Here is a 14,421-nt window from a genome sequence, read left to right on the forward strand (position 1 = left end):
ATTATTATTATTATTATCGTTATTACCATCATTATCATTAGTAATACTTTTATCACTGTTATTATTTCAACTATAGGTTACAAAGGCCGAAAACAGAATGGACAGTTGGTAATATGCTGATATAGTTCACAAGTTAGAATATCGCGCTATTAACCTTATGAATTACACCAAGATCATGTTCGCTCTCCAAATAAATAATATTTTTACCCCCATGATCTGTAATCATACATACATACATATACCAAAGGCTTTTTCTCCTTTACGCGCGGGGTAGCCAAAAAGAAAAAGGCATAGAAACCACTCCCACCCATTCCATTCTTAGAGTCTTTATATTTTCCACCTGTAGGGATCAACCATACATTTTCAAAACCCACTACTAGTTTGTTGTATATATTATTGAATACCAAGGAAACCTGATAAATCGTCTTGGTATTCAGCACATCAGCAAATCTAGATATCATTTCTTCATCCCATAAACTAGATCAGTTAAACTAAAAACAAAAGTGGCGCAAGAACGGAACCCTGAGGTACTCCACCCTTACCATCTTCCGAGGAAGATTAATCACAATGGGTCATTTAGAACTGTATTAAAAAAATTATAGTCCAGTTCATTAGATTTTCTATAATGACTTGCAAAGTATTTTGGTCATCCTTGTATGGAAGAGCATAAAAAAGTTTTTTTGTTTTTGAAGTCGACACTTTTATATATATATATATATATATATATATATATATATTATATATATACATATATATATATATTATATTATATATATACATATATATATATATATATATTATATTATATATATATACATATATATATATATATATATTATATATATATATATATATATATATATATATATATATATATATATATATATATATATATATAGTTTGAAGGAATCCTGTTGAACTTTAGGATTCCAAGTTGCTTGCAAAAATAAATTGGAGTGGCTACTTCCATTAAAGTTGTTTTCCAATTTTCATTTCATAACTTTTCTGAAAAACAACAAATATGATTTTTTAATCATTTCTATCAGGATAACAATTTCATTTCCAAGCTCTTTCAAAAAATTTAGGTGCCAACTGCTAGCCCCTAATGTTTTGTTCAACTCAAACAAGACCGTACATAGATTTCCATGTTGATGCCTCACCCTAAGACCTTTCGTTTAAATCAAATACGGAATTCAAATAGTCTGAGATTTCGCACAAATTTGAATACACGACTTTAATTTCGATTTTTTTTTCTTTCTTTCTCAAACCTTTCGGGGCAATAAATAACACGGAGGTTAAAATTATTTCTTCCTCTTTTTAAGAATAATTTTCTGTTTCTTTAGTAAGCTTTTACTGCACATTTTACAATGTTATCATTATTAATTTTCTTTTTCATTGCACTGTCGTTATTATAAGCAACCCCCTGTCATTCCTTCTATCACCTTTATTGTAACTATTGTCATTATTCTCTATTATTATTGCTACATATATTACTAATATTTGTCTTCGCTAGTTATTATAATAAACGTTATCATTATTTCTCTTTATGGATCTGGAAAAGGCTTACGACAGGGTAGACAGAAAGGCACTGTGGGAGGTTATGCGGATATACGGGATAGGAGGAAAGCTTCTCGGAGCTGTCAAGAGTTTTTATGAGAGTAGTAGAGCTTGTGTCAGGATTAGAAATGGAGAGAGTGAGTGGTTTGAGGTAAAGGTGGGACTTCGTCATGGATGCGTTATGTCACCCTGGCTGTTCAACTTATACATGGATGGGGTAGTGCGAGAGGTAAATGCAAGGGTAGTGGGTCAGGGATTGGAGATGGTTAAAGAAAATGGAGAAAAGTGGGAGGTGAGCCAGCTGTTGTTTGCGGACGACACTGCGCTTGTGGCAGGATCGGAGGAGGGATTGAGGAAGTTGGTGACAGAGTTTGGGAGAGTGTGTGATAGAAGAAAGCTGAAGATAAATGTGGGTAAAAGTAAGGTGATGAGATGTACAAGGGGTGAAAGTGGCAGTAATCTGGAAGTGAGCATTAAGGGAGAGCAACTGGAGGAAGTGGATAGTTTTAGATACTTGGGTGCAAATGTGGCAGGAAAAGGTGGAGTGAAGGTGGAGGTAGAATGTAGATTGAGAGAAGCGAGTAAATGCCTTGGTGGATTAAAAAGTGTAATGAGGAATAGACATTTGGGAATGGATGCTAAGAGGAGACTGTATGAAGGAGTGATTGTGCCAACAGCACTGTATGGGACAGAAACATGGAACATAAGAGAGGAAGAGAGAAGGAGCTTGAATGTGTTTGAGATGAAGTGTCTGAGAAGTATGATGGGGGTTACTAGGCTAGATAGAGTGAGAAATGAGAAGGTGAGGAGGAGAACAGGGGTGGAAAGGGAGTTGGGAGATAGGGTTGATGAAAGAGTATTAGGATGGTTTGGACACATGGAAAGAATGAGTGAAGAAAGACTAGTAAAGGAGGTATGGAAGGCAGATGTGGAGGGAGTGAACATGAGGGGACGTCCTAGGATGAGATGGATGGATGGGGTGAAGAGGGCTTTGGGGAAGAGGGGAATGTCTGTTGAGGAAGGATGGGAGAGGACAGAAGACAGGGGTGAATGGAGAATGGTTGTATATGGATGATGTTGGGATGCATGAGGTGGAATGGACGGGGGGGTGGGGGGTGAGGTAGTGTGTGTGAGCAAAATTTTGACGCAGCCCGAAGGGATTTCTCCCCGTCCTCTCCTTTATATGGGGGGACGGAGAGGGGGGGTCGCCGATTTAATGAAGCGGCCTTGCTGTGGATGTACTGTGTCTTGCGACACTGCTTCTGACCCAGGGCAGTGGACAGGGTGCAGGGATGACCCGTCATCTAGGTGCTAAGATGGGAGGGAGGGTGGAGGGGTGTGGAGTGTTTTCAGGGATGGAATGAGTGGGAATGATTTCATACCTTTTCCTTTTTGGCTACCTCCCTAGTAAGGGGGAAAAAGCCTTGGTATATGTATGTATTATTTCTACAATCATTATACTACTCATTATCTTAGTTTCAATATAGTTTTTTACTCTTACTTCTATAATTGTAATTCCATAATTGTTTTAGTTTTTTCTGTAATCACTAATACTAAAGTACTATTATCATTCTTCAACTAACAACACTATTTTCATTACTTCCATCATTATCATTTTATATCCTATATCATCGCTGTTAATACACTATTACTGTTATCTTCATTATCATAATAGATATCATTACTATATTGTCGTTGTTCCTACATATTTTACACCATTTATTATTATTACTTATTATTACTTACTATTATTATTATTATTATTATTATCATTATCATTATCATTATCATTATTATTATCATTATCATTATTATTATCATTTTTATTATCATTAACTATTACTGCCATTTAGGTTGTCATTATCACTATCTTTCGTGGTTCAAGTGACAGAATGACAAGCTACAACGTAAAGGATCAGAGCTCAGTCTTTGACCTCAAAAAATCCCTGTAAACGATTGTCCGGCTTCGCACTTCCCAAGGACCCACACTGATGATCTGGAGTGAATTGTATCGATTCCTATCCACTCCATAGTAAACCTGTCAAGACCCGGGGCTTCGGCAGTCCAGATGCGCCGGGGAATACCATCCCGGCCTCCCTCGCCTGCAGGACACACAACTCTGAGGGTATTTGAAGGTATTCTCAAGTACGAAACAGCCCATTGCTAATACACATATTTCACCGACAAACTGTGGAAATATATCCACCATCGAGAATAATAAGCCAACTTTATCATATAGCAAAGTACTAAAAGACTATGTTTTGTAAAATGTGGAAGCCCAAGTCAGTGCATTTTGTAGCAAACCAAACAACGACACCCCGTACCTTCCTACCCTTTGTCAGCATGTTACTCTTTTAATTAAAATTCATCCCAAACCAAAAACCTTGATACATAGGTCCAACAACACACACATTTCTGAACATCAATGATATAACTAGAGCCATTACTATTTACATTATAATTCTATTTTATCTTTTTAACCTTCAGCGCCTCTCCCAAATATGGATGTCGTCCTCCAACTCACAATGGAAGGTTCCCATACAACACCAACAACAAAATAAAAATACAAACAGAAATAACCTCGTGCCAATATATATACACTTAAAGGCAGTGGCGGACTTAGCCTACATGGCGCCCTAGACGAACCTCGCCTTCGGCGGCCCCCCTTCCACAATGCACATAAAATGCTTGGCTTCTCCCCCTCCACAATGTAAATAAGAAGTTTAAGACGACTCTCTCTCTCTCTCTCTCTCTCTCTCTCTCTCTCTCTCCTTTTATGGGACTTTTATACATTCGGTATAGATAGACTCAGGGGCTCATTGTTTGATCTGCATTTGGAAGGGGGCAATGCCGCCCCCTCCCAAGTGCCGCCCTGGGCGACCGCCCATACCGCCCATAGGAAGAACCGCCACTGCTTAAAGGCGCTATCACACTGAGCTATTTTACCTCCGACTGTTGGAGCGAATCTGCAGCTCGTAGTTTTCGGGAAGGAATCTGATATGCTGGAAGGAAAAAAAATAAAAGATTCCTCCAGCATATCAAACGACAGTCGTTGTGATTGCTGAAAAAACAAAATAGTTTGCCATAGTTATTTTACGGCGGAAAAGGTGATGGAAATGGACAGTACCGCCGATTAATTGGAGGTTGAAGGAAAAATAGTCCCGTATGATAGCGCCTTAACTCTTCCAGGGGCGTATATTCCAGCAGTCTACAAAGATTTTGTTCTGGTTATTTATTACCAGACCCCACTGAGGGGTTAAGATATTGGAACAAAATTCTTGTTTATTGAAGAGCAATCAGGCCTACTTGAGTTCAAACTTCCTCGTTTGCAAACCATGTCTCTTATCACAGCGATGAATCTTTATCTATTACCACCCCCATCAAAACTCCCATCTACTCCTTAAAAACTTGCACCTCCTCCAAGATCCAATTGGTATAACTCACCATTTTACCTCCATAATGATAACCATACCAATTTACATACTTATTCCTCTTACTAAACCCAAAGAACGCCGGATGGCTCAGTGGTAACGCGCTCGCTTCATACGTGAGAGAGTTGAAATGGCGAAGCAGACACAAGCATGGCTGATGAATAAGGTTTCATATGTATGTCTGTCTGTACTCTATCAGGCTCGTCCGATGCCTTATTCGGATTACACACACACACACACACACACACACACACACACACACACACACACACACACACACACACACACACACACACACACACACACACACACACACACACAGACTCGACGGCGCAATGGTAGCATTCGCGGGCGCCACTACGGCGGTCTGGGTTCGAATCCCGCCAAGGGCTGAAATAGTTTCAGCATCCCTGCGCTGCGAGTCGTTACTCCAAATATCGTGGGCGGGGAGTTGCGTGTGTGTGTGTGTAAGGTCACAACATTACCCATAGATTGGTCATATATGAGCTTTGAGTTCTCTTTCGGGAGAAATAGCTGTCGATCACGAGTCCAACACGTGATCCAAGACCTTAGTGAGCATGGTGAATCACATACACACACACAGCCAGTCCTTCACCTTCTTTAATATGGCCACACACCCAGTATTCCCAAAGTTCATGCCTATGTGACAGATGAGAACTACACTAACGGTCCTGGGACCTCCCCTAAAGTTCCTTACCAAGGCAAGGGTTAATATTCACAGTACAGTGTGACAGTCTACAACCAAACTTGTTCAGTTCCGCGGACTTCGTCTACTCTTCTCTCTCGTTTCTGTCTCCGCCACCCTCGCCTCTCTTGCACTAAGAGTCTCCACACTTCCGTGCTTATGATCTCGCTGACCAGGCACCACCCCACTACGGTCGTACTACCCTTCTCCATAACCTCACTTTGCAATCTTACCCCCTTTCATTCAAACAAAATTAATAATGATAATGATAATGATAATAATCATAATCATAATAACAATGATAATGATAGTAATAATAACAATAATAATGATAATAAAATTAATAATGAAAATAACAATATTAGTGATATTAATAACGATGATAATAATAATAATAACAATTACAATAATAATAATAACAATGATAACAATGATAACAATAATAAAATAATAATAATAATAATAATAATAATAATAATAATAATAATAATAATAATAATAATAATAATAATAATAATAATAATAATAATAATAATAATAATAATAATAATAATAATAATAATAATAATAATAATACAATAACAAAATGACGATTGATGATGATGACGAACAACAATGACAACTGCTATTTCGAGTTTCACTATAAAGTTGTAGCAGTAGCTAACAAGGGCCCGCAGGACCTCCCGTAGATTTTTTTTTTTTTTTTTTAACGGATGGATGCATGCAACCATCACGAAACACTATCTTGGTAATGATAAAACCATGTATCCATTGATCAGCTATACGCAGAAACCAAAATTCTTTCTGTAGAAGGCAATTCTACGCAAGAGTTGGATCCTCACATCTATCACAATACACCTTCAGCCAGTTCTGGCGAATGCTATTTACCATTAGAAGGTAGAGTTTTACCTTATCTTCTAGTTAAGAGTATTTGGCTTATCAGCTTATCTACAAAACCTACCAATATTTTTCGTAACTATAATTAACAAAGTTAATAGAATTTTTCTTTCTAATGGTAGAAAGTGATCGCCAGGGCTGGCCAAAAGGTTTAAAAGTCCCCTTAGTCTCGAACAAAAAAGGAAAAAAATTCTGGAGAATATTACTTATAGGACCCCCTCAGTTATTAAAAACACATTCCCACAAAAAACCGCGAAAAAAGAAACATTGCAAGACGTATCAAACAACTATGCACTGAAACACGCACCCCCCGGACTTAAGCCCAGAAGAAACTACACTTCCAGGACGGAAAAAAAGTCAAACAATCTCGCCTCAAATCGAATCGACACCGAGTACTGAAGCAATTTAAATACCCCAAGCCATACACAGACCACGCAGAAGACACAGAACACAATTTTACAGAGCCCAGAATTTGTATAATACAAGCAGCAGTGTTCTACATTTCTTATGTCTAACCCAAGGATCGATGCTAAGTGATTTTTTTTTCATCTCTCCATGACATTCCAATCTCTGCAGAGGCTAGATGAAACGTGTTAACAAGAATCACGGTTTTCACCAAACCATACTAAGTGATAAACTTTCATGTATACTTCAAGGTTAAAAGTGGTAATAACAGACTGCAGCCCTGCTGCAGTTTATCAAACTTCTGTGCATCTCAAGTATTCTTGTATACTTTTCTATTCAGTGATACGCTGATTTATCACAAATTAATAGTCCACATTGGTTGGAAGATGTGACTTCATAGCAATTTTAAAAAATGCCCACAATTTATACTTTTATAATGACATACAAAGCCTCCTCAACATCAAGATAACGGTTTTTTACTAAAGTCATGCAACCTAGTTAATATGGATCTTGATTGCATGAGCAACTAGTGTGTTGAATATTACGAAATTCTTAGCAAAGTATTAGTATGTAATGTTTGTATTTGACTCGCATGCTGCTTCAAGATCTCGGCTTTTGACTCAACATTGAAGCGACATGACGTCATAACATCGACCCATCAACGACCTACTTTTCCATAACGTACCACAAAGGAAGTTTTCACTTTCACTTTCTTCTAACTTCTTTTTCTTCAGAAGCCCAATACTACATTTAATATTTCAAGATGATCAGCACAAACACAATTTGCTCGTATTTGTAAATACACAATCACAAAAATAGCATATTCAATGATTTCATATATTTGCTAAGAACAGTCAAGGAAATCAATTATATGACAATGGTCATATGCTTCGGATATCAATTCAGTTTCAAGTTATAGATGAGAACAAATGTTTTTTTTTATTCTCAACAAGTCTTCCATTTTCTTTGTTGCCATATGCTTCTAATCCAATTTAGAAAATGTAAAATAACTTACTCTTGAACTGTACACGACACGAGTTTTCCTGGGTACTATATCCAAGTTCCCGAAATCATGTTCAGACTCATAAATACGTAACTCCTTTTCCCTTGAAAAGGCTATGAATTATCTTAGGTGTTAAGATAAATTAGTTGAAAATTAAAATATCCTTGCAAGAATATGACGATAATGGGATATTAATGTCTCAACGCCGATTAAGGAAGAAAATTAAATACATAAACACGTTGTGACTAAACGTCTTTCGACCAATACATTTTTTATAACAAGTCCCTCTGTCAGTAATATTTACCACTATTCATACATCATATTTATTTGTTTATTTTCTAAGCAAAATTGGAAATGAGGAGGGGGAGATGAGCTAAGGTTTTATTACCTATGTAGATAAGGTTAAGTTACTTTCTGCTCGGGAAGTGGGAGGATTGTTGAAATGACGAGTGCAGAAGTCCCCCATCAGAGTTCAACACTTGCACCTCGCTGCCCAATTGCATTTCGCCAAACCCCTCAGCTCAGCTTAAGCCAAAGGGTTTGGTGAAACGGAAATTTTGCAAAACACAATGTAGTGAAGTGTAGTTTGGCAAAATGGGAATGATTCTGAAGGGATATGTAGCTTATTGATGCGTGTACAAACCACCTGACATATTGAAGAACTGAGTATTTTTTTTAGAAGTACACACCTACGCGACATAGCAATATAAAATTAAACGTCAAATTTGTAAATGATAATACATCAACGTAATAAACGTTTTTCTTAGCAGAAATCAATAACAGAAAAAAAGTTGCTAAGGCGATACATCAACGCCCTACAGAGCCGAGATTCGTGAATTTTTCAAAGCCCCCGATCGGATACCATAAGCCCCCGTCAACATCCCTGACGACGACAACGACCCTGATGACCTCTAGAATTACAGGTACCGCATTACTAAATGCAGGTTAGGTTAGGTAGGTTAGGATATGTTAGGTTAGGTTAGAACAGACGAATTTATCATACTTTAATTTCTTCGACCTCCGCATCTATCAAAACAAAGATGGCGTTCCCGTTCTTTAGTGTATAGCTTTTAGCAATTTTTTGTGTTAATGATTTCCGCAAAGAAAAGCGTATATTACACTGATATGCTATAATCTTCAAAATTAATATATATTTTTCTCATGCTATATCTTACAAAAAAAAATAGTGGACTCCACGGGGAGAGGGGGAGAGAGGAAATGGGGGAGGGGGGGTTACAAAGTCCTTTTCATCCCCCACCCCGCTTGGGTCGGTTATATCTGGATAACTAACAACGACAGGATTAGGTTAAGTTAGATTAGGTTAGGTTGCATTAAGTTAGATTAGTTTTAGTTAAGGTTCGGTTGGGTTACCATTAAGATTAGGTTAGGTTAGCGTTAAGATTAAGTTGGGATAGTTTAGTTGGTGGCTTAATATAAGATGTATTTCCTCATGAGAACGGATTCCCATAATCAACCCCAGAAAAAATGAAAATATATATTTACATAATTTATACGGATAAATAGAATGAATATACAGTTATAGATAGAAAATGCACAGGTCTCCCATGATTGAACGCTTGTTTTTCTGCTCTAATTCACGGAGATAGCTTTACAACACATTATAAACATAGACTGAAAATATAACTAATAAGAAATGATAAAATCTCCTCGGGAATATTATAAAAAGTAAAAATCCTATACTTACCGAAAACCTTTCAAAAGATTGAGGAATATCACTGTCAAAACACCTACACCATCACTAGAAACAAAACTTCTTCAATTACTGCTGAAGAATTATTCGAAATGGTTCGAACTAATCTTCGAAGCCATCCGACGATTCGTATAGAATGATGGCGGGAAAGTATGGACGCTTCTTCTGTACTTGTATATCTTAAAATGGATTGGTTTCCATTTCGCCAAAATGTGTTTTGCCAACTCCCATTTCGCCTAACTGTACAGTATTTGGACACTGATTTTCTCTCGCTAAATTATGCCACTCGACCATTTCGCCACATTGTAGGAATTCAAAAACAAAAAGAGTTGGTATAAAACTTCGAGCAAATCAATTACTTTTCTTGTTTTTTTTTTCCAAGTGCAAAAGTTATTTTATGTAAAAAATAAATTATTTTATTGTTTTTGAGTATTGGTTACATACTGTACCTGTCAAGCTAGTGTGATGTCTTGCCGTAAGATTTTGTGTTAGTTTGTGTATAAAACGGTAATCAAACCATAAGAAAACCATATTTTTTATCATTCAATATTTGTTTCAAATAACACAACATAAGACGACGCGTTACATTATAACACTTGAAAATTTTCACCGTAAGATTTTCAACTTAGGCCGTAAGACTTGAAAATCAAAGAAATTACGTAAGACTTACGCAAAAAAGCAAGACTTAACAAGTATGTGGTTATATTAATTTTACTAAAGCAGTTATGACTGCACGACAATCAAAGAAAAACTATTTTGAAAAAGAAAATGGTAAAAAGAAATATGTAAGTGATACAAAATTCGCGATAGATTTTGTTATGTTTATGGGAAATATTTATATCCTTGTAGAAAAATAAGTTCATGTGAAAGAACTTTTAATCACAAATAAGGCCAAAATTTTATTCTAAAACCTACCTAAATATATTGGTCCTGCAAATTATGGCTGAGATTTTTTTCTTACACCTTGAGTCTTCTGCAAAACTGTAAATCACTATTTTTGTAAGATTATGTGATTTATTTTTTCACTTATTTCCTATCAGGGAAATATTCTTTGCTTCTATAAGATTAATAAGTATCCCCTGATATCTAATTTTGAAGTTATCGACACGTATAACACTGTAACTATGGCGGGTCAGATTTGTTATGAAGCCGCTAGACAATTAGACTAGTTAGTCGTGCAGCATTTGATAATATTTCATTTAACTCTAATTCTATAATTATTTAATTTTCAGTTTTTGTTTCATATCCGTATTATATAAGCACAAATGTCTTTAATTTTAATAATGACTAAATACATGTATGTATACCCAATATATATTTTTTCCTCTGCAGTTTTGACATATCTACCAGTTTCGTTCCATTCGAAAAATTCAGTCCATTTTTAAAGTGATCAAGAAAGTATTTGCATGTATTTGCGCATTTATTTATTTATTTATCTATCTATTTATGCTTGCTTATTTATCACGAGTGATCCCTTCGTTTAAACTGCTTTCCCACTCAAATTTATTTTATTACGGTTTCACCAATTCACAATACATTACATAATGATATTTCCATTATTTTAACCCTTCTTACTATGATGAGCCCCTACCCCCAAACCCAAGAGAAGCGTCTCACATCTTCTTTTATATAAGTAAAAAATAAACTGACCCTTCGCGTTTGGTGGTAAATCGGTAACACCGCCAACTACGGTGACTTCGCGTTTGGTGGTAAATCGGTAACACCGCCAACTACGGTGAAGAAGAAGAACTCGAAGAAGAAGAAGAACTCGAAGAAATCGAAGAAGAAGAAGAGGAAGAACTCGAAGAAGAAGAAGAAGAAGAAGAAGAAGAACTCGAAGAAGAAGAACTCGAAGAACTCGAAGAAGAGGAAGAAGAACTCGAAGAACTCGAAGAAGAAGAAGTAGAACTCGAAGAAATCGAAAAACTCGAAGAAGAACTCGAAGAACTCGAAAAAGAAGAACTCGAAGAACTCGAAAAAGAAGAACTCGAAGAACTCGAAAGAGAAGAACTCGAAGAAGAACTCGAAGAAGAAGAACTCGAAGAAGAAGGAGAACTCGAAGAAGAAGAAGAACTCGAAGAAGAACTCGAAGAACTCGAAGAACTCGAAGAAGAACTCGAAGAAGAACTCGAAGAACTCGAAGAAGAACTCGAAGAACTCGAAGAAGAACTCGAAGAACTCGAAGAACTCGAAGAAGAACTCGAAGAAGAACTCGAAGAAGAACTCGAAGAACTCGAAGAAGAAGAAGAAGAAGAAGAAGAAGAAGAAGAAGAAGAAGAAGAAGAAGAAGAAGAAGAAGAAGAAGAAGAAGAAGAAGAACTCAGAGAAGAAGAAGAAAAAGAAGAACTCGAAGAAGAAGAAGAACTAGAAGAAGAGGAAGAAGAAGAATTCGAAGAACTCAAAGAAGAAGAAGTAGAACTCGAAGAACTCGAAAAACTCGAAGAACTCGAAGAACTCGAAAAAGAAGAACTCGAAGAACTCGAAAAAGAAGAACTCGAAGAACTCGAAAAAGAAGAACTCGAAGAACTCGAAAAAGAAGAACTCGAACTTAAAGGAAAAAAGAATTAAAAAAATATAAAAAGGGTATTTTGAACGGAAATTTAACACCAGCACAAATCGCCTATATAGATGACTTGCGAGAACAGCTAGATGTTGACAAGAAATAAAAAGCAATATGATTTTGATATTTTATTTTCCAAAAAAGGGGCGTAGCCCAGGGCGCGCAGCGCCCGCGCCTAAGGCGCAGCGCCGCAGGCCAAGGCCCCCGGCGTAGCCGGGCCGGCGCAGCCGGTGGGCTTGTTGACCTGAACAAATAAACAAAGCATCAATGTAGTAAACAAAACAAAGCCATTCTTTTCATCCGTAACTACCTGTTCAAACTAGCGGTTTGAACCGCGCGGAAACCGTAACGGTACCGTATAGTCAAGGAAAAACTGCGCGGTTGTGTGAACTCATTGTGATTTACATTGTAGTCGAACCGCCGCGGTTGATCCCGTTAGTGTGAACAAGGCAACTTAAGTTGTGTTAAATCCGACGTGTTAAGGGTAACAGAATGCTGTACTACATTTTCTTGAACTTTGATACTCCTCTTTTTAAATTTATTCAACAGAGTACTTTGAAAATCTGTATAAAATGAATGAATGATGTATAAATCCAGCAAACAAATTAACTCACTGAAAGTAATTAAAGAATCTTAAAACGTATCTGTTTATTACAACAAAAGAACCTTGCGAGCGACATCAAGACCAACCGACTCAATCTGCGCTGTAAATGTCGAGGTAAGCAAAATCATTGTTGCCACATCTCGCTTTATATATGGTTTGATTATAAAGGTATATACAATTGGATATACCTTTCTCACAAGCTCTGATGATTTGTTTGTAATCTAAAACATACAAATATATGAACATCAATTTTAAGTAAATACTCAAGAGGCCATTTCTCTTCGTAAAGAAAGTTGATATGACATCACAGGAATATGCAAAATTAGTGACTCGAATTCGTCTGGTATCCTCATGACGTCATGTCGTTGGTCTTCAAAGTGAATAAAATATGACGTCATATCGTTTTTCTTTCCGAAGTGAACGAATTTTCTTGTTATTAGATTCCATAATTTATTCTTTCATGCGCTTAGGATAGAAATAAAACGAAATGTTGATAAAAATGTTTTACTTCATGAAAACTGCGTCATAAAATTGTCAGCTGGGATGTAGTGTGGAGGGAGAAGGGGTGGGGAATACGTACAAACAGCTTTTTTTCTAATCCTTTTCAAGGACCTCACAGGGGACGAGAATCAAGTTCGTTACATTCGAGATCATTGGGTGTCTTTTATCATCATCAAATCACAGTTGCTTACCATAATAAACTCATTACACTCGATTCATCACACGATAAAAAAAATGAAAATTCTCACAACCATACCATAAACTGTTGCCCTAACAAATGCGCAACGAGTTCCAGAATATGTTGCGCATCGCAAGTGGCTGACTAGACAAATGCGACAACTTGCAGATCAGTCACAACGCTCCAAAAGTAAACTCGCACAAACAGAACAATATTTCGGGTTGGATAGAGAGGTAGGAGGAGAGGGTAGGGGTGGGGGGATGGGGAGATGAATCAGGGGGGAATACCCTGGAAGAACTACTCTAATATCACTGAAAATATTTTTTTTAGGAGATGCTTTCGTACACCTCCAGATTCCAGGCCATTTCTTGCGACCTGTTTGGAAGGTTGGGTAAGGAACATATTGTTTTGGACACAGTATTTTGCATTGTTCACATCTCCAAACCCAGCAATGCTCCTTGGCAACAAACTCCTCTGCATGACTGGAAAACTTAAGAGTAATTACATTTGTGTGTGTGTGTGTGTGTGTGTGTGTGTATGTGTGTGTGTGTGTGCGCGCGCGCGTGTACGTAGATAGGTACCTTTGGCAAACCACAAAAACAACATCTCCGTGCTCCATGTGATTCCTTCTTGCATGACGCTCTTCGGATTTATAAAAAAGAAATTAAGAAAAACAAAAAGAAAACAAAGACATAGACTCCCGAAGGAGACACCAACATCGAGACATCCAACGTGGTATAAGGCAAAATCCATACAACACTGCAGGGATCACATCACAGACTAAATGGTAAAGAGAGAGCGAGTCGTGACGGTTGAAATTCGTAGACGGTCGACCAACGGACCCATGTCGCGTGGTGGAGGTTGAGTT

This window comes from Oratosquilla oratoria, chromosome 11, assembly GCF_046742065.1.
Source record: "Oratosquilla oratoria isolate Oo_2021 chromosome 11, ASM4674206v1, whole genome shotgun sequence".
NCBI classification, from domain to species: Eukaryota; Metazoa; Arthropoda; class Malacostraca; order Stomatopoda; family Squillidae; genus Oratosquilla; species Oratosquilla oratoria.